General features: G+C 36.8%; 1 protein-coding gene across 1 annotated transcript in view; it reads left to right on the top strand.

Annotated features, from left to right (window-relative positions):
• The window catches only part of LOC136856965 (uncharacterized), a 197,083-nt gene extending 177,332 nt beyond the window's left edge, over positions 1–19,751 (top strand). Inside the window, exon 14 of the mRNA XM_068231088.1 lies at positions 17,488–19,751. The gene's annotated coding sequence lies outside the window, so the exon portion shown is untranslated. The remainder of the gene's footprint in view (positions 1–17,487) is intronic.
• The last annotated feature ends 2,119 nt before the right edge of the window (positions 19,752–21,870 follow it).

The following is a 21,870-nucleotide window of genomic DNA, read 5'->3' as shown; positions in this document are numbered from 1 at the left end:
GCTCTCCGAAAACGCTGAACAGTGGTTTGCCACAAGGTTCTGTCCGTGCCCCTCTTCTTTTCAACCTGTACTTATCTGACATGCCAGCAAAAAAATCTAAAAAGTTTGGTTATGCAGATAATTGGGCCATCACTACTCAGAACATTACATTTGAATAACTGATCAAGTCCTAACTTCAGATTTGGATACGTCAGGCAAGTACCGGTACTTTCACCAGTGGAGACTACAGCCCAAACCAACCCAATTAAAACAGAAGTGGCCTGCTTCCATCTATCGAATAAATTTTCAAACCGAATTATCAGTGTGTACTTTGAGGGAAACACTCCATCATAACATGTGCACTAAATTTCTAGGGGTCATTGTGGATAGGACACTTTCCTACAAGGACCATCTTATGAAGGTAAGCTGCCAAGTTAAGGAGCAGAAACAACCTCTTGCATAAACTGTGTGGTACTGGTTGGGGATCTTCAGCAGACACACTATAAACTTCAGCTCTTGGGTTGGTTTATTCATCTGCAGAATACTGCACACTAGTGTGGATGAACAGCGCTCACACACAGAAATTAGACACGCAGTTGAATGAGACTATGTGTATTATTAGTGGGACCATACGATCTACTCCCATTTACTGGCTATCCATTCTGAGCCATATTCCACCACCTGATGTTAGAAGGAAGAGTGCTCTCATACAAGAATATCACAAGATCATGGATAATCCCGAGTTGCCTTCGTTAAATTATGTAGCCTATGTGGAGCGAAAACGGCTCAGATCAAGACACCTTGCTATTTCCATAGCCAGAATTTTGTCAGAAGAGAAGTTCGACATTCACCTCTCATGGAGCCAAAATTGGCAATAATTCTGCCCTGAACGATGCCATAACATGCCATGTATCCTGGAAAAACCGCCAGGATTTGTCAACCACGTGTAGTGACTGAGTGCCCCAACTATGCATATTGTGGGGACTTAAAGGACTTTTTAACAGTTACAACAGATGTTTATGGTACTCAATAGAAATAATTTCATATATGTGATAACAATGTTTGTTTTATGTGCCATTATGCTAAATAAATAAATTGCATCCTCCTATTCAATACATATATCTTTAGCTGGAGTAATTGTAATCAAACATGTTTTGGCTCATTTTTGAGCCATCTTCAGTGAAAATGTTAAAAGAATGTTGTCAAGAAACACAACGAGAAAGAATATATTAAAAAAATGAGTGCAACATGACAAAGTTAATACAATATGAGGTTGTAGCAAGGTTGAGAACCTCTTAGTCTAAAAGTACAGACTGTCTTATGTTGGATTAGAATTAATTCATTCTTAAAGATGGATATATATGTATTGAATGGGACGCAATAAATCCTTTCCTTTGTAAAGTCCTACAAATACAGCATACATATATTGTGTATGAAAATATATTTCTGTAAACCTTGTGTACCTAGCATTCAGAAACTTGTTCATAATAAAGCGATGAAATGCTTTGAAATTAAGTAGTTGAGTCATACAGGGTCTCTTTCATAAACTCACAGTCCAGCAGTGTTTCTACTCTTGGAGACCTAAGTAGCTGTACAGGAGGCGCGCGACAGATTTTTAGTATTGATGCGAGAAGTGTTGGATAAGGGTAGGGACATAAGATAAAAATGAATACAGGTGGTAAAACAGCAGAAATAAGCTCGTCGGGGACCAAGACAAAATATGTATAGAAGAATTGGAACTGATGAGGAAAGAGCCCATCTATTTGAAGACACTGTGTATGGAAATGTAGCAATTATCCTTGTCCTTTTGTTTCCATGTCTTCTTTTCTATTGCTCCCTCTTCCCACACTGACATGTCATTGTGTTTATCCTCTGGTACTCTCAACAGTGGGATGCAGCAGAATGGTTAGCACAATTCTTCAAGCAAATCATTAAATAGGGTCGAACGCAAAGCAATTGTCAACGGAGCATCACCGTACCCATCTTCAAAAAGAAGGGGAGCCGAGCTGAATGTGCTGATTACCAACCAATCAGACTTTTGTGTCGTGCTATAAAGGTATTCGAATGGATTTTCGAAGAATTGTCACAACTGATGCAATCCATGCTGCACGGCTCTTGGTTGAAAAGTATTGTGAGAAGAACAAGCAGATCCATCTAGCTTTCCTGGACCTTGAGAAGGCCTCTCATCATGTACCGCATGACCTCATGGCTAGCACTGTGAGAGAATGGCATACCAGAATACCTTGTCAGTTGGGTTCAGCTGCTATATGTAGACGCATGGAGCTATGCAAACAATGTCTTGTTGGCCTCTGAGACTCAGGTTGATCTGTAATGCCAAACCCAAGAATAGAGCGACCGGCTGGTGCAATACGGGCTGCGCCTAAATAAAGAGAGACTGAATATATGACATCAGATCTACAAGCAATTGGAACCATTCAGGTAGATAGTGAGGACCTGCCAATAGTAAGAAGATGCAAGTATCTTGGCTCCAGTCTCACTGATGATGGCAGACTTGTTGAGGTGGTCAGTACAAGGATATCCACAGCCTGGATGAAATGGAGTACAACAACCGGTGTCACTTGTGACCGGAGGATGAAAGATAATCTCAAATCAAAAATCTATGGTGCTGTCTGACCTGTTGCACTTTATTTATCAGAGTCTGAAATCACTACAATATATTTACAACTACTCTATTTACACTTTGTTTATTCAACTGTCGAGATGGCACATTCATTGGCTTCCGCCAAATCCTTCATACTACATGGTGTAGGCAGATTTCTACAGATAAGGTGTCCACGATCTTACTTTTCACCACACTCACACAAATCTCTTAATCACCATACCCCCACCTTTTCAAGTGGGTTTTACATCGTGTCACTGCAGATCTTAATCTGTTACGAGTCTTGGTTCATATTGAAGATAATGTTCTTCAGCTAGCTTCTCTTTCACTTCACATAATCCTACAGGTGACTTCCTTCTCCAGAGTTCCTTTTGCCAAAATTCGGCTGATGATGGGATTGATGTTGTTTGTAGGAAGCTCTTCCTCGACTTCAATCTTGATGGGTGGGCGTGAAGTTCAGATATTGGGTGTCTTGAATCTGTTTCTTGCTTTTTCTCATTCTCTGCTGCAACTTGTCTCCTAACATCTGGAGGTGCTACTTCCATAAGTGGAAAGATTAGGAGGAGTTGGTCGTAAGCAGCCTGTAACAATGCGACCTGTCTCATGGAGGGCAACATCCACTTAGTTTGTATGAGCGGAATTTCTCCAGACTGGAGCAGCATACTCTGCAGCAGAGAAACACAGGGCAAGGCCAGATGTATGGAGGACGTTAGGTTGTGCTTCCCATGTAGTGTAAGTTTGTGAATGAGATTATTCCTGCTGCATACCTTCTGTTTGGCATCTACACAGTGCTGTGTATAAGTTAGAGCACGGTCCACCTTTACCCCTAGATATTTGGGTTGATCACAATGGTTTAATTTGTGTCCTTTCCAGGTTACGTTCTACTCCTTTCTTGCTTCTTTGTTGCGCAGATCGAATGCACATACCTGAGTTTTCTCCGGATTGGTTTTGAGGTGATTCTCATCATAGTATATAGCTAGTTCTTCAAGAGCAGATGTCGGTTTTAATTCTACTTTTTCAAATGTCACTCCTTGAGCAGCAACAGCTGTGTCATCTGCGTACCTGAAAGCCCTAATACCAGTGTTAAGTGACTGATCATTGGTATAGATGTTATACAGAGTGTAACAAAAAATGTACGGCACAAATTGCAGGACACATTCCGTATACATCGATGAAGAAATTGTTATATGAACAGAAATGCTTTGTTTCCGTGTTACACCTCATTGTCTCCAACTCATTAATCACGGGAAACACACAAGAACAGAACGTACCAGCATACCACATGAAACTCTTTCTCACAGGAGATGTTCAGTATGCCCTCCGTGAGCTTTGATACGTACTAGCCAAGGTCGTGCTGATCACTGGAACAGTTGATGTTACCTGTAAACAAGCAATGACGTAAGTCACAGGGCAACAGGGACATATAAAATGAAACAAAACACTGGCAATGCACCAACGATAATGACACCGTTACCAGACGTAACCAAGAGTGCAGGTTTCCCATGTTTAATGAATTGGAGAAAATTAGATATAACATGGAAACAAAGCGTTTCCGGACCCATGTTCAAATAACATAATTTCTTCGTCTACGTGTGAGGAATGCGTCCTGCAAATTGTGCCGTACATTTTTGTTACACCCTGTATAATATTGGAGCCAACACACTTCCTTGGAGGAGGCCCATTCTTTTGACACCTCCATCGGCTTTTCTTGTCCTTAAGTGTGACAAAAAAACTTCTGTTCTGGAGCAGGCATTGAATAAACTGTGTTTTGACATAGATGTTGATTCCCATACGGAACCTGAAATATTTGTCCCGAATGAGTAAATTTATAATACCAATATAAATGGTCCATTATTGGACATTATAAATTTTTCAGCTAACTCATTCCTGGTTGCCAGCGTTCGTTTCGCCCCAGTGTGCTAAATTGGGCTCATCACTTGGTAAATAGCACACCCACCAAGATGCATGGCTAGTGCACACCGTAAAAAAGACAAAATCTCTCGTAGTGCATTGGCACTGCTGGTGGCTCCAAGTAGCCTACACAGTGGCCTCCACGTAATGCACTAGCCATGCGTCTTGGTGGTTGTGGTAATTACCAACTAATGAGCCCAATTTAGCATACTGGGGCAAAACGCTGGCAAGGAGGAATGAGTTAGCTGGAAAATTTATAATGTCCAATAACGGACCAACTACATTGGTATTATAAACTTTGTTGGTCGATAGTGTCTGGTTGTTGAATACAGCTTCCTTGTCATTCTCTTATGATTCACTGTATAATAAGCATCCGTGAGATCAATAAAAGCAACTCTTGTTATTTGTTTCCTGTCATATCCATCCTCGATATGCTGGGTTAGATTAAGTATCTGACCAGAACACGACTTCCCCCGTCTGAAACCTGATTGTTCCTTTATAATCTTTCTATCGATAAAATCAGAAATACGATTAATATTCTCCTCTCCAGAATTTTGAAAAGATGACAGAGGAGAGATATGGGTCTGAAGTTTTTGGGGTTATCTGGCTCTTTTAGTTTAATCAAGGCCACAACTTTTGCTTTGCGCCAGATCTCTGGAATCAACATTCTAGTCATACACGTATTCATCAGTTTCAAAACCCAGTTGATAGTTATGGGGCCAAAATGTTTTATTTACTCTGATCTTATGTCATCCAAGCTGGCAGCTTTGTTATTTTTCATACATTTGATAGCAGTTCTCAGTTCTTCCGTGAATGGTGTGCTAAGGTGATCATTCTCCTCTTCATACCATTGGATTTTTATTTCTCTGGATCTTTTTATGGTTTTGCCATTCAGCAATAGTTGATGGGCTATTTGATCAGGAGTAACTTTACTCAATTCCTAGGGTGATACTGTAAGATCACCATTAAGATTTTTTAGTAATTTCCTGGCTTGTCAACTTGAGCATTTCATATCCAAACTTTCGAGAAGGTTACACCATTTTTCTGTTCTTGATATTGATATAGCTTCGAGGAGTTCTCCTGTTTGTATTGTATCCTCTGAGAAGGGATCAATTTCAAATAGCTGTTCATATTTATTAACAGGGCTTTTGAGTCCTTATCAAGTCCAGGTATGTACATTGTTCTACAACCCCTAGGGATGTGTTTACAGGAGATGAGATGCTTTTTACTAAATCCACAAAATCTGGGTAATTTACTGGATCGGACTTGATTCTTGCCACTTCATCATCCATATTTTGAGAGAAAGTATTCCACTGAGCTTTTTTTGAAGTTGAACTGTCTTTTAAAAATAACTTTCTCTGGTTTAACAACTGCCTTTACGAGATATAAGAGCTTGATGCTTTGTTCTGGGAAATGGGTCTGCAATGTGTTTCTTGGTTTGTTGAGCAATGTGTTCAGTGACAAAAATGACATCTGGGTTGTAACCTCGCCTCCATCGACTGCTGTTAAAGGAATGGGGTAACTTTGGGTCATGTATTAGTTTAAGACCCATACATTCGGCCCATTCTTATAAGTTTTGGCCATTTGTGTCAGTCTCTTTGTATCCCTAAGACTTACTATGACAATTGAAGTCGCTGGTGGTTAGCTTTTTTGGTTGAGAATGGAAATTGTAAGTTTCTGTTTATATTCCTTATTTGCTGGCTTACAAACAGATGTAATAGTGCAGGATAGAATTTCAGATGTCAGGATTTCAATGTCATCTACAAATGTCAAGTCTGCAAATACAATGTTGGTGTCCTGTTTAATGAAAAGTGCACTCCCATATTGTTCATTAGGTCTTTCCAGGACAAGTTTCATTCTGTTCACCTTTCTTCGGCGATCATTTGATCATCTTAGCGTTTCCTGAACCGGTATGATATCACAGTTATGTTTTGTGCAAATGTCAAATAATAAGGCTTCCTTCTCTGGTGAAATTCCCTCTATATTAATTGAGATTGTTACTAAAACTGGCATTGACAAATGCCATTTGAACTTCATAATAGCTAATAAGTTAGTGTTTCAGTGATGGAAGAATCAGCCGCTGACCATTCCTCAACGTTGCCCAGGGTACGCACGATTGTCTTTACAATCTTCCTGGAGGCATCTTCCGTGTACCCCACCTGTTGCACTGTATGGTTGCAAATGTTGGCTGACTACGATTAAGGCAGAGCATCGACTGGGCGTCATGGAGACTAAGATGCTGAGGTGGACAGTTGGCGTCACTATAAGAAGTCACTAAACTGGATCGCATCTCCAATGAATCTATCAGGGAGAGATTTGGCATTGCACCGATTCAAGAAAAAATGCGCGAGAGTCTTCTACGATAGTTAGGACCTGTATTAAGGGCAGGCACCGACACTGTCGTGAAGACAGGTTACATCTTATAAATCTCATATTTTATCCCATATTGGCTCAACACAACTAAGGTTAAGTTATAAGTAGGTTCCCACCTTCCAATACTTATCAAGTTTTATTACTTACACAATATAAACCAGCTTAATCTCTAGGACATGTTTCGTTCCGATTATGGAACATCTTCAGCTAAAAGATTTGACAAAATGGCAAGACAATTAAAACACATTGATGGTTATGATGATACAATAGCTAAAATATTTGACAAATTGGCACGAAAATTAAAACACATATGATAGTTATGATGATAAAATAAAATGTTCATTCATGTTGGTTAAAAATTTCAACAAGTCAGTGTCCAAGTGACAAAGTAAAATCAGCGATAAGGTTCTTCTTTATGTTGGAGACGTGTATATTTGATAATCTTGAAGATAAAATTAGAGAGATACAATTTATCGGGGGAACTCGTGATAAAACAACCGTAGTTGAAGTTGAGTTGTGCTTGGACTATTAAAATGAGTCTGAAACGAGAAAAGAATGAGTAAAAAGGAGGATATTTTTTTAAGGAGAAAACCTTGTAAAAATGTATGTTCGTGAGAATAAAGGATAATGTAGTTGATTACCTTATATTCGATCGTGTCATATTTGACGTCCTCCCTTACGCCGTGTCGTTAACTGACTGAGTTCTGTGTACGTACGTGAGGCACTTGCGGTGGGCGGGGAATACCGGAAGGAGAGGTAGGTGAAGTGAGAAAAGCGGGTGAAATGTTGTGTAGGGTGGAGCTAACTGAGGAGTGGCGCTGTGATAGGCTAGGGGAAACGGAAGGAAAAGTAGAGGGAATATTGTTTAGGGTGGAGCTAATCGGAAGGAGGTGTGTTGGTTGTTTTGGGATCCTTTTTTATGGTTCTTCTAGACGAGTCTAATTTGGTAGCCTCTTCTAATAATATATTGATATTATCCGTGATTTTGTTAATATTCTGTCTGGGATTTCGTTTCTGATCAATCTCAATAGCCTTTGTTTAACATTCATAGAATGGTCAAGTCCCTTTCTATCGATGTAAAACTGTGTTTATATTCGGTCATAGGAAGACTCATGGCCGAGTACTTCCTATGTTTTTCAGCATTAATATGTTCTTGATATCTTACTAAGAAATTACGGCCTGTTTGTCCGATATAAGAATTGGCACAATTTGAGCTTTTAAGCCTATATATCCCCAAATTTAAATATTTAAATACTTGCAATGCTAAGATGATTGAAAATTTGTTGTTGTTATTAGTGCGAAAAGCAATTTTAAAATTGAGTTTCTTAAAAATATTAGTAATTTGGTAAATATTCCCATTATTATAAGTAAAAGTGGCAAAGTTTTTCTTTTTATGTCCTTTTGCCAGCTGCGTTTGAGGTTTATTCTTCATTTTATTCATTAATCTATCTATGTAGTGTTTTGTGTATCCATTGCTTATCGCTATTTTGTAACTGAGATTAATTTCTTTTTGGAGATCGTTTTTGGACAAGGGAATGTTAAAGGCTCTATTTAACATGCTTAAAAAGGAACTCCTTTTATGTGCCTCGGGATGGTACGAATCTTTTCGTATGGTATTTATAGTTTGAGTCGGTTATCTAAAGATTGTAAAGGACAACTTTTCTTCTTTCCTTTCGACTGTTAAATCAAGGAAATTTAGTTTTTTATTGTTCTCGGTTTCTAACGTAAATTTTATGAAAGGGTCTAAACTGCTGATTTGGTCTAATAAATTAGTGCTACTATTGATTTGTTCATCTATAATTGCAAAGATGTCATTGACAAACCTTAACCAGATAATGATACCTTTTTCGTCATTTAAAATTTTATGTTTTTGTAAGTGATCCATGTATATTTCAGCAAGGATATCTGACGCTGGAGATCCCATAGGGAGACCACTTTGTTGATATACTTTGTTACTGAAGGAAAAGTAATTATGGTTAAGTGTAAATTCTAGGAGTAACATAAATTCTTCTATTTCATGATTACTAAGTTTCCTGTGTGTCCTTAGGTTGTTCTCAATTATATTTAGAGTTTCTTTCATGGGGATCATAGAATACATATTAGTAACGTCGAATGAGTTCAAGGTGAAAGATGGTTTTAAATTAGTGTACTTAATAATTTTACAAAATTCTATTGAATTACTGATTGTGGTTCTGCTTTGGAAAGTAAAGTACTTTTTTAGAAAGCTATTGATAAATTTAGAGGTTTTGTAGGTGGGGCTGTTTTTGAAGTTAATGATTGGTCTTATGGGTATGTCAGGTTTGTGTATTGTAGGTAAAGCTCTTGCTGTTGGTAGTCTTGGATTCATATTGATTAGGCTTGATATTTCATTCTCATTTAGGATGAAATTAATGTTTTTAGGTATTTGTTTTAGTTTTCTTTGGACAGAGTTAGTCGGGTCTTTTTTAATTTTTGTGAAAGTATTATCTGAGAAAAATGCTTCGGTTTTTTCTATGTATTCTTTTTTGTGCATAATAACTGACACATTACCATTATCCGCCTTTGTGATTATAAGGTCATTATCTTTTATTTTTTGTTTCAAGCCTTTGATGTCTGTAGAAGGTAAATGGGGTGTGTTAACTTTCTGATCTTTAAATAATTCTTGAAGTTTCTTTTTGACTTTGAATTTAGTTTCAAGTTGTTGATCTATTGGAAGCTGATCTATGACTTGTTCTACTTCAGCAATGGTTGTTATATATAATTTTGGTTGTATGGATTAGACCAATTATGTTTGGGTCCTTTGTTGATAATCTGTAACTCTTTGTCCTTGAAAACGTCAGTTAGATTCTTAGTTGGAGGGTGTAAGGTTGAATTGGGTTCGATGTTAATGGAGGATTCTTTTGACTGATTTATGTTTTTTTGATTTAGAGTAAGACTGTAAAGTTTTTTGTTCAAGGTTTCTTGTTTCTTATCCAAGATGTTTTGAATTTTAGTATTACCATATTTCAAAAAGGAATCCCATTCAATAGGGGCCATAAGGGAGGAAGCTTCTAGATGAGCATTATATAATGTAGAGTTTAAAAAAGACTTTTTTCTGTATAGAAATTTAATTTCATTTTTGATCCATAAGTTGTTGTTTGTTTTTGTTTTTTTCCCTTGAGTAGCTTTATGCCATTTCATAAAATTTACGTTAGAAACCGAGAACAATAAAAAACTAAATTTCCTTGATTTAACAGTCGAAAGGAAAGAAGAAAAGTTGTCCTTTACAATCTTTAGAAAACCGACTCAAACTATAAATACCATACGAAAAGATTCGTACCATCCCGAGGCACATAAAAGGAGTTCCTTTTTAAGCATGTTAAATAGAGCCTTGTCCAAAAACGATCTACAAAAAGAAATTAATCTTATTTACAAAATAGTGATAAGCAATGGATACAGAAAACACTACATAGATAGATTAATGAATAAAATGAAGAATAAACCTCAAACGCAGCTGGCAAAAGGACATAAAAAGAAAAACTTTGCCACTTTTACTTATAATAATGGGAATATTTACCAAATTACTAATATTTTTAAGAAACTCAATTTTAAAATTGCTTTTCGCACCAATAAAAACAACAAATTTTCAATCATCTTAGCATTGCAAGTAATAAAAAATATTTAAATTTGGGGATATATAGGCTTAAATGCTCAAATTGTGCCAATTCTTATATCGGACAAACAGGCCATAATTTCTTAGTAAGATATCAAGAACATATTAATGCTGAAAAACATAGGAAGTACTCGACCATGAGTCTTCGATGACCGAATATAAACACAGTTTTACATCGATAGAAAGGGACTTGACCATTCTATGAATGTTAAACAAAGGCAAATTAATGAATATTCTTGAAAATATCTATATTGAGATTGATCAGAAACGAAATCCCAGACAGAATATTAACGAATCACGGAAAATATCAATATGTTATTAGAAGAGGCTACCAAATTAGACTCGTCTAGGAAAAACCATCAAAAAGGATCCCAAAACAACCAACACACCTCCTTCCGATTAGTTCCACCCTAAACAATATTCCCTCTACTTTTCCTTCCATTTCCCCTAGCCTATCACAGCGCCACTCCTCAGTTAGCTCCACCCTACACAACATTTCACCCGCTTTCCTCACTTCACCTACCTCTCCTTCCGGTATTCCCCGCCCACCGCAAGTGCCTCACATATGTACACAGAATTCAGTCAGTTAACGACACGGCATAAGGGAGGACGTCAAATACGACACGATCGAATATAAGGTAATCAACTACATTATCCTTTATTCTCACGAACATACATTTTTACAAGGTTTTCTCCTTAAAAAAATATCCTCCTTTTTACTCATTCTTTTCTTGTTTCAGACTCATTTTAATAGTCCAAGCGCAACTCAACTTCAACTACGGTTGTTTTATCAAGAGTTCCCCCGATAAATTGTATGTCTCTAATTTTATCTTCAAGATTATCAAATATACACGTCTCCAACATAAAGAAGAACCTTATCGCCGATTTTACTTTGTCACTTGGACACTGACTTGTTGAAATTTTTAACCAACATGAATGAACATTTTATTTTATCATCATAACTATCATATGTGTTTTATTTTTCATGCCCTTTTGTCAAATCTTTTAGCTATTGTATCATTATAACCATCAATGTGTTTTAATTGTCTTGCCATTTTGTCAAATCTTTTAGCTGAAGATGTTCCATAATCGGAACGAAACATGTCCTAGAGATTAAGCTGGTTTATATTGTGTAATTAATAAAACTATTATATAAAAATTAAGTATTAGAAGGTGGAAACCTACTTATAACTTAACCTTAGACAGGTTACATGTTAGAAGTCGCTGGTAGGAGACCAAAAGGATGCCCAAAACAGCGATGGGCCAATACCCTTTAAAGTTCTGAAGAGCATCAGTCTCCACCCTGACAGAACTATATGGAGATAACGAATCCATGTAGCGGACCTCGCCAGCAGGAGGGACAAACCCAGAAGAAAAAGATGTTCCATTCATGTTCCTGTCTTTCTGTATATGGTTTGATTTGTTTGATTTGTCACTTGTTTGTTCCTTTCCATTATGAACTGTTATATTGTGGCACTTGTTTTAAATAATGTTTGATAATATACAGACAGTATCATTATTTTACGCACAGTTGACGTAGTTGAACGTGATAGTAAAATATCATGGCTTATGGGTGATGTAAAGCAAAATTTAGGATTGTGTCAATAGTGTGTACATGTTTCTTTTACACAAAAATATAAAATCTTCAATTAGTCAAGAACTTCAAAGTGAGAGTTGGCCCACTTTTACACCCTCTACTTCATTTGTTGATTTTATTAGGAGATCTGCAGGTACACAATAAGTAATCCTTCTTTTTCGTTATATTTATGTTGAGTTTCTGATCCAAATAACTTACTTATGTTGATACGTAGAGAACAGACAGTAAAATAAATTGAAGAGAAATTTGGGGAAGAGGAGAAGCAGACTCGCATAGTGAATTGCATCCAACCAACATGGGAATAATTGGAGAGAGAAAACTAAACCTTTTGCCAGGCTGAATGGCTTAGACCAGGGCCTCTCAGGGTGCATCCGCGTGGTGCATGCACTGTGCACGGTGCAAAAGACGACTTGACTTGGTTGACCAGAGTGCAGACCCCCCACTCCTCGATTTGAAGCAATAGTGCTTACTCTCTCTTTCCTCACGCCTGTCTCGCTCGCTCCCCCTGTCTCCCTCTGCCTCACTTGCGCCATAGCGCTCCAAATCCGGGCCGAGTTGAGCCGAGCTTAGCCGAGTAGCCCAGAGATGAAGCGTTGATCCGAGCCATGCCGAGCGGCACCGATGCACAGTGCACGGAGCTCTTGCACCTCGATCTGCACGCATGAGATTGTGGGCATTTGAGAGCCCCTGGCTTAGACGGTTGATGCGCCAGCCTTCTGACCCCAGGTTTGATCCTGGCTCAGTCCGGTGGTATGTGAAGGTGCTCGAATACGTTATCCTCATGTCGGTAGATTTGCTAGTAGGTAAAAGAACTCCTGCGGGCAAAATTCCGGCATTTGGCATCTCTGCAAACAGTCAAAATTAGTTAGTGGAACATAAAAAATGAAAAAAACAATATTATTAGACTAAATCTTATAAGTATTGTCTGAGAGGAATGATATATCTTAATTATGTGGTTTAGGAAGATTAAAACAAGCAGTAGCAAATGTTTCTTTTATAAAGGAATAAACAGTGTTTTAAATAGGAAAATGGCACTATTTTCTTTGGTGATGTTACTTTTTAATTAACAAATATGAAGAGTCCACTGCAAAAATGATGGATGTTATTTGGATGCACTTTCCTAGAAAATGAAAACATAAAAACAAAGACTCATAATTCCAATCATAGGTATTTTAATGGATAACTACTTAGCCCATCTCATTCATAAACTAATACTGAGTATATAAACTGTGTACACAATGAATCCAGTAAAAATGAACCTTACCTAGAGTGATATTTTTAGATTAAGTGCAGAATGAAAAGCACAAAAATGCTGAATGTCACATCTCATTGAAGAAGTATGTCTATTCGTCACTCTTATCGCATTTTTCACGAGTAATTTAATAGTGTTAAATTAGTGTTCAAGTTTACAATAAATGAATAAGCTTTTATAAGACAATGTTCTATTCTTGGACAATGATAAAATAAAGAATCACATGGTACAAAGTCATTTTGAACTCAGTTATGTGGAAGTGAGATGAAGAAATCTCTGCCTTTTGGACCACAGAATTGAGCTAAATGTAACAGATACCGGTATCTGTATTTCTCCTTAGAAATTGGTTGCTGTTCTTTATAAAGGCGACCTGGAGGGAGAAATTCGCCTGCTGCATATTCTTGGCTCCTTGTGGGATTGACAGACCTTACGACACTTGATTCCCAGGCACCGTTGAAGGTAGATCTCTGCCGTACTAGGCGAGTGTGACCTGCTTCAAACAGTATCTTTCTGATAGGTCTTGAGGGAAAGGGACATTTCTTTTTGAACATAAGCTGCAAAAATAAGGTCCAGTTTCGCAGGAGTGCCTGGTCTACATCGATAACTTGAAAAGGCGATGGTTTTACTCGGGTAGATTGAAACACGTGAATCCAGTCTTCTGGCAATTCTGTGCATGATTTTGTGTTTATTAGGGCCATATTACGATTACATTTGACGTAAGAATGTACCCGTATTGGGAAAGTGACTTTGATTGTTTCTAGTCTTTTTGCAACTGATACTACATAATGTAAAATCCTGAACACTGTAGTTCTCATTCTGCCCCCCACATGAGGCACAAGAAATTTCCAGGTGTTTAACCTTAGTATCAAGTTTTGTAAAAATGAAGTTATGGAACATTGACACAGTCTACAGGGTAGCAGTAGAAAAACGATTCAGATGTTGATAAAACATGGATGTTGAAGGAATACAATGACAGCTGTCTCCTGTAATAAATATCATTAGTAGAGATATCTGGCATGTGTAGGTTTTTCTGAAAATCCATTGTGATTGACTCACAATCTTCATTTTTCATACTTGATTTTCTCTTATCTCATTTCCTTGCATAGAATGTATCAGCTGTTAGTTTGTGAACATTCTGATCTATTTCAAGCTTTCGTAGTTGTGATTCCGAATCAGCCTTTTCATGAAGTTGCAAGGAACTCACCAGTAACCTATCTTCTATTGCCTTTTTATTAGCCAGATATTTGTCGCAAGTGCTACAGGCATCACTACGAGGGTATCCAAATGATATATTAAGTTTCTCGTTTAATATCTTCCTATAAAATTTGTAAGATACTTCAGATAAATTTTTGTCTTTGTACATTTCATACATCTTATGTATGTTCAAATCTTCTGGAAGGTAAATTTTGTTAGTTTTATCCTTGCTATAGTGACTAGGTCGTCCCTTGAAAGATGCTATATGATCCTGTACAGCTTGTACAACATGTGCAGATTTCTTATTGTGTTCGTGTATATATTTACCATGCTTATCCTTTGGTGCCTGACCGTGACATGTGAATGACTGCTGCAATGTTTGCAATCTCCTACTAGTTATACCATGTATTGCAATAAATGCCTTTGCACAGACGGGAACATCAACAACAACAGCAGAAGTATCAGTATTTACCGGAGCTGACCTTGCCTTGCAGCTTATAAATTTAATTTTTTGTCCATATTGAAGATCTACTTGTGATACAAATTCTTATAATTTTGTTAAATACCACCTATTCAGTACAATAAAAATGTAATACAAACTCACGTATTTATTAAGTTGTTGATATGGTACATGTTTCGCTCCTTTTTCGTGAGCATCATCAGCCAATTATTATTTACTTAAGGTTATATAAGATCATGAATCTATTCTATTGGATTGAGATTATGCTTGTAAACCTGATTGACAAATCTTATAATATTTTACAAGTCATATAACAATAAAATTACGTCTAATTTAAAATCTATCTAAGTCTAACATTTTATTGATGAAACTCATCTGGTGAACATCCTTTAAAATTATTTTAGAAAACCTTTTGAGATCTGGTTAATTGTATTGATTCAATGTTGCTTGACTTGTATGATTGTCGTTGAAACCCCGTTAATTATATTAACAATTTTCTACAGTTGATAATTGCCTATGTTATGAACATTTAACTTGTTCTCGATGTTGCTGGAGTAACATTTGTACAAAATGTATTGGCATTAATTTAATATTCTCGTATGTTCCAAATTGGGGTTGTTGGTGTATCTGTAATGAAAGATAAAAAATATATGTTTATGGTTTTGATTATAATTCTGTATAAACTTCTTATCAAAAGAATTGTCACTTACTTTTCTTTCTGCTGCGTAATTGTCTAGTGTTACTCCTAGCGTCTTGAGAACTACTTGTTGTTCTGTTTGCACTCCTTGTATTATATGAGTGAGTGTGAATGAGTTTACGTTTTGGCGGGGATTGGGAAGGGGAAATGAAAGTGTAAGACTATTGGAGGACTATGGAAAAATAAATCTAAAGAAGGTGAAAACAAAGAAAAATTACATTTAATTAATTAATGTGGAGGTATCCTGGACTATATAACTTAGTTAAAGGCCAGAAAATACATCAGAAGGCTAAGATTGTCCAACTTTCAAAGATAGGTACTCTGCCAGTAAAATAGTTTAATTAACTGTGGTGACATTTTGTGAGTTGGAATATATTTGGTATTTTCTAATACTAACAAAACTAACTGCATGTGGTCGTGATGGCCGGATGCTGTCTTCCCCAGTTGGTGGTCACGCGTGTACGGGAGGAGTGGAGGTGTAGTAAGAATATGCATAAAGAGGTATCATGAGCTATCTTAACTTTGTTGAAGTCCAGGAAATACCTCATAAGTCTAAGGGAGTAAGTAGTAACAAAACTAGCACTATACTGTATATTTATGATTACAAGAAACGAATATTCTCTTCCGAGTTAGTGGTCATCTGTGATTGGGAGAGAAGAGTATTCATTCATTCATTCATTCATTCATTCATTCATTCATTCACATTCTTCTGTATAAACTTGTATAGCAAGTACACAAAGGATAAACTAGAAAATACTTATAATAATTTACACAGAATTTGTTATAACCTAAAAACATCAAAACCTCAATGGAGATGTTGAAACTCCTGAAAAAGAGGAATTAAACGACTCCTCTGATCCACTACACAGAGTGGATAACGTTAATGGTTGTGCTGAAGGCACTAAAATACTGAATAGTGAAGATACCTCTTCATATCTACAAGTCAAGCTTCTGGATAATTACATTTTAAATTTCAAAGTTACAGGGTTTTAAAAGGTAGCTTGAAACTAAAATGAAGTTGAAAGCGAAGTGGAAACACTTTCACAAATGAAAACCCATTAAAATTAAAATTAAAAGAACAAAACTCTGTCTCGAAGAAAATCAATAGGAAAAATCCTGCATCCAAGAAATTAATACATTTAAAACTTAAAATATACCCCATGTAGTGTCAAGGCCCGAAGAAGAATGGCAGCTACTCGAACACCCATCCAAACTCAATCAAGCTCAAATATAAAGTTATGCCATGCTACATGTTCCCGTGAATAAGCATGCATGCTGAGTGAAACATGAAAAAGAACAGCAATTTTCAAAGGCCAATCATGCAGGATTCAATCATTTGATTACTTCTAACCAATAACTTTTGAATTTTCCCTTTCTTCTGGAATTTAATTTCATGAGATTATACTGGCAGCGTTGTTCTTATGTTTCACTTTATTCACTGGATATACAAACGGACACATGTGCCCCACAAGTACATTTCACTACACTGAATTTTAAAATGCTCAACATGGTACAACCTATGTAAACAAATATTAAGAGATCAAAGTAGGAAACTCTTGTCTATTTGTAATATTGAAGAAACTGTCATGCTTTATATGACCTCACTAGGTCATGAAACTATAGTGTATGCTTGTAATTCTTTATATAGCTATTTAATATGTATCCATATGTCAGTTTTCACTTGCATGCTTTTAGTTTAATCTGCCTGGTGTCTCACCACACAAAATTGTGAATTTAGAAATAAATACAAAATGTTTGTCATCTTTGTTACAGGTGTGTGTGTGTTATATGCTTTTCGTGCATAGTCAGAAAAAAATTTCAAGATACATGGAGACCTACATCATCAGTATTCCATTGAATTTGTCTTGTCATAAAAGAATGGTAAACGTAGAATTGTATCTGTGCTACAGAGTTATCACGATTTCAGACGAGACTTTCTTGGAGGCATGTTCTTCAACCTTCTGACTGTATTCTCCCTTTCAGCCATGATTTCAGTTGCCTGACCATAATGGCTGATATTGAAAAATGAGAATGATTCATTTCATGCAGTTCTAGAATTGCAGAATGACTTTATCCCATATTTCAGTCCATTGGTAACAGCAGGAAAAACACCAGGAGTAAATAATGGATAATTAAGTCATGAAATCACATTAATAGTGCACACTTATGAAAATTAATTTATAACTTTGGTTCTAAACATTATTTTGGTTGTTACTGTTTGCAGCCAAATTTTGCCCTCCTCTGTGGTCCAAGATCATTTTTTGTAGTTCCTACAGTCATATTTGATTCAATCTCTAATAAGGGTAAGAAGTCAGCCCTCCATTTTTATTGGCTATGTGGGGAGAGGGTGATTGTACTTTATCGTCCTGTTCTTTCACCTTCCAGATATAATTTTGTAGTTTATTTGTTGGTAATTACCGTTAAAATTCGATGGAGGACTTGTTGATAGTGGACTTTTATTACCTAACAGACATGAGAATATTATTCCAGCTCACTGATATAAGATTTTTCAGAGATGAGTTGACATAATAATCTGTCATATAGTAAATAATTTAGCATTTTGCTGTTGATACTAATCATTGTAGAAAATCAAAGTAAAAGCAGAGTAGCAATCAATTTTAATGTTATATTGTATTAAGCAATTATTTTATTCATGCATGATGGGATTGTGTAGGTTACTAGTATTTAGCAAAATGAATGCATGAATAAAAGAATATCAAGAAATGATAATTAAAAATAGTATTCATATGCAGTCATGCATGTAGGTACTGTATGTATGTATGATGTGCAAGAGGCAGAGAAATGTACTGGTTTACTATTCAGTATGAATTTTTCTAGTCATAGCTCTCTCTCATTTCATGTAGCTTAGAAACTTTATGCTTCTCCTGACTGATCAGTCGCTGCTGACTGTTGACTTCAGAAAGGTCTATGCCAAAGCGTTCTATAAATGGTTTGACTACTGAACCTCTTATCCTTACCACTGTACCTTTCTTCTTTCATTTTTATCTAGAAGGATCATAGCTTAGTGGTCACTAGCTTCTTATTAATGTGACTATGAATCACATTCTGACCAGTCTTCATCAAACATTTTCACCATTCTTCTCCATTCTGTATCAAGCTCATTCAGTTTTTAGCTCTCAGGGGCATCGTATCTTACCTCGTGTGTTTTTTACTTCTCAGCTTTCGTTGTCGTTTCCATCTCCTTCTGGCATTGTTTAGAAAATCTTCTTGACCATTGTATGGTCACTGACATACAGAAAATGCCCAGCCTGTTCTATGCCTTTGATCTTTTCTGTTCTGTTAATGACCAGTTCTTTTTTCCATACCCTATTTTCTTCATCTGATATAAATATGGATCTTAGTATTCTTTTAAATATGCCTAGATGTCTTTCATCAGACTTAGACATTGGCCAAGTTTCAGTGGCATTTGTTTGCTCTGGTCTCCACAGAACTTATACATTATTGCTAAAAAATGTCCACTTGTGGATTTCAGGTTTTTTTTTTGTTAACCTCTGACCCAAGGTAGATGAAATTAGGTATATCTTCAGTGTTACCTAAACCAGTTGCATTATGTCCAGCTTCATGCACACAGTCCTCCTTTGTTACAGGCATGTATTTTTTCTTAACTTCATTAATCTGCAGATGTACCTTTCTCGTTGACTATTCTAGGCTAATAAAGACTTCCATCATAACTTTTTCTTCTTCCTAATATATCAGTATCATTTTCATATCCGGCTGAATGGTGAGGGTACTGGCCTTTGGTCACAGGGGTCCCGGTTTCGATTCCTGGCACGGTCAGGAATTTTAACCATCATTGGTTAATTTCACGGGCACGGTGGCTGGGTGTATATGTCGTCTTCATCATTTCATCCTCATCACGACACGCTGGTCACCTACGGGCGTCATAGATCTGAATAGACTCACAAGATATAGTTCCTCTTGTGTTAATGCCAGCATCTCTTGTATAATGGTACACACAAGGGAAGATCAACGAATCACTTTGTCGAATACCATTCCTGGTGGCTATGGGAATTGACGACCCGTTCTGGATTTTAATGTAGTTCTGAGTTCTTTCCATGGTAGCTCTAACTAATGCAATCAGTTCACGTTGATTTTACAACTCTTTTTAAAAAATTTTTTTAAATCTATGCTTCCTTCATTGCCAAATAAAAATTATTTCTATCAGTACTGTCATAGGCTGATCAGAAATGAATGAAGAGGTATATTTCAGTTCCATATTCATTAGATTTTTCAGATACCATAAACCAGGTCTACATTGGGATGTTTTTCCATTTCCTTGCAAGAACGCCAGCTTCAGTCTACCCAAATTGTAGTATTGTGACCACTTCAACCTTACCCTTTGAAAATACAGCCATAATTTTACTTTTCAACCAATACCTATCCTATTTTCTTGTCATAAATTTACCTCATGTTACAGAAAGGGTTTCTGCTCTTCAAGGCTGGGGTAAAATAGTATGTCACATTTTTAACAAAAACTACTTTATTTAGGACCATTAGAAAGAAATACAGATTTGGCAAATTTATTTTTGAAAGTATAAACATGTACAAAAGCATAATTTAGTGTGTCAAAATTCAGAAAAGAAAATGAATGTACTTTTCATCTACAATCGCATCTTCATCGTTTTAGAATGGTACAAAGCAATTAAAATACAATTTACAGATTGGTACCTTAGGTTTTTTTTTTAACAACAATATTGCCTGATGAATAACTGTTAGAGGGTTAATTACTTTTAAGAAAATCATCCTCGGAGTATTCAAACTCTATTGTTCTCTCTGGCCACTTCTACTCTGCACCACTTTTCTTCATAACATCATCTTTGCAATCCTCCCTCAATACAATTCATTGTCATGCTTAACATGCTGTCCTTCGGCCAGATTATCTAGGTCTGTTCCGGTATTTGATGGGTTTGATGAAGAGAAACTGGACTGAAATCTTCAATTTCTTTATTGTTTTCAGGCGAAAGAACATATCATCAGTATACTTTAGAGGAGCCAACTCATAATCACTGCTGCTGCTTCCCAATGATTCCATCCTTTTCTTCTCTTGTACCAGTGCATGTTATGCATTTGATGTATGATTTACCCACATCTCTAGAGCCGGCAGGAACCTGCTATGCTTTTGTCTGCAGGAAAGTTAGGCTTTCTGACTCTTGTTTGGTGGTGATTGGTCCTGGTGTCGTCATCTCTCTTCTTAGTCATTTGTACAATGAATCTCCCTGCAATGAGGGATGAAAGGTCTATATTTCTGTTCTAAATGTTGGTCAGCAAGCTTCTGCATTCTTGCAGATGTTCGATGAAATTCCCATTTTCTGAATCTAGCCTTGAGGTTGTCTGACTTTGTGTAAGCTTTTTAAGAAATTCTGGGAACTGGTCTTCCCAGATTTAGGTGCATCGGCTACCTGCCGCAGTCTCTTTTGAATCTCTTTCAATGTTCCTCTTTTGAACTTTCATTGACCAGAAAATGGACAGTTCTATTGGTTGTAGAATGTGGTCAGGAGTGTGATGAACTTGATGCAGTTTTCTTTGCATAGCAGCAGTACCTCCCAAGTTGATGTAAGAGCTTATGATGTCCACAATGATGGGTTTGTTACCATCTTGACATTTTCAGATGGGAAGAATAAGAGATTCAAACCGGTCTTCAATACTCTTGCAGTCAAACCAACCTGATTTGGTACAGTTGTACCCCACTCCCTGCAGGCCATTTTCTGTCCAGGTCAGCCACAGTTTCTCCACCTTGTAATTTACATATAGAGGAGCATTTGTTCCAGCTGCATTCCTGCAGACCATGAGAGATACATGCTTTGGAGACTATGATGTTTTTCCTGATACTTAGTTCCTCTCTTATTGATTACTTTATTTGCTCCCAGGTCATCTACCAAATTCATATCATTTAGGTTCTACATATTTTCAGGTGTATCAATCAATCAATCAATCAATACTGATCTGCATTTAGGGCAGTCGCCCAGGTGGCAGATTCCCTATCTGTTGCTTTCCTAGCCTTTTCCGAAATGATTTCAAAGAAATTGGAAATTTATTGAACATCTCCCTTGGTAAGTTATTCCAATCCCTAACTCCCCTTCCTATAAATGAATATTTGCCCCAGTTTGTCCTCTTGAATTCCAACTTTATCTTCAT

Source organism: Anabrus simplex, chromosome 1, assembly GCF_040414725.1.
Source record: "Anabrus simplex isolate iqAnaSimp1 chromosome 1, ASM4041472v1, whole genome shotgun sequence".
Lineage (NCBI taxonomy): Eukaryota > Metazoa > Arthropoda > Insecta > Orthoptera > Tettigoniidae > Anabrus > Anabrus simplex.
This window is presented reverse-complemented; position numbering and strand designations above follow the sequence as displayed.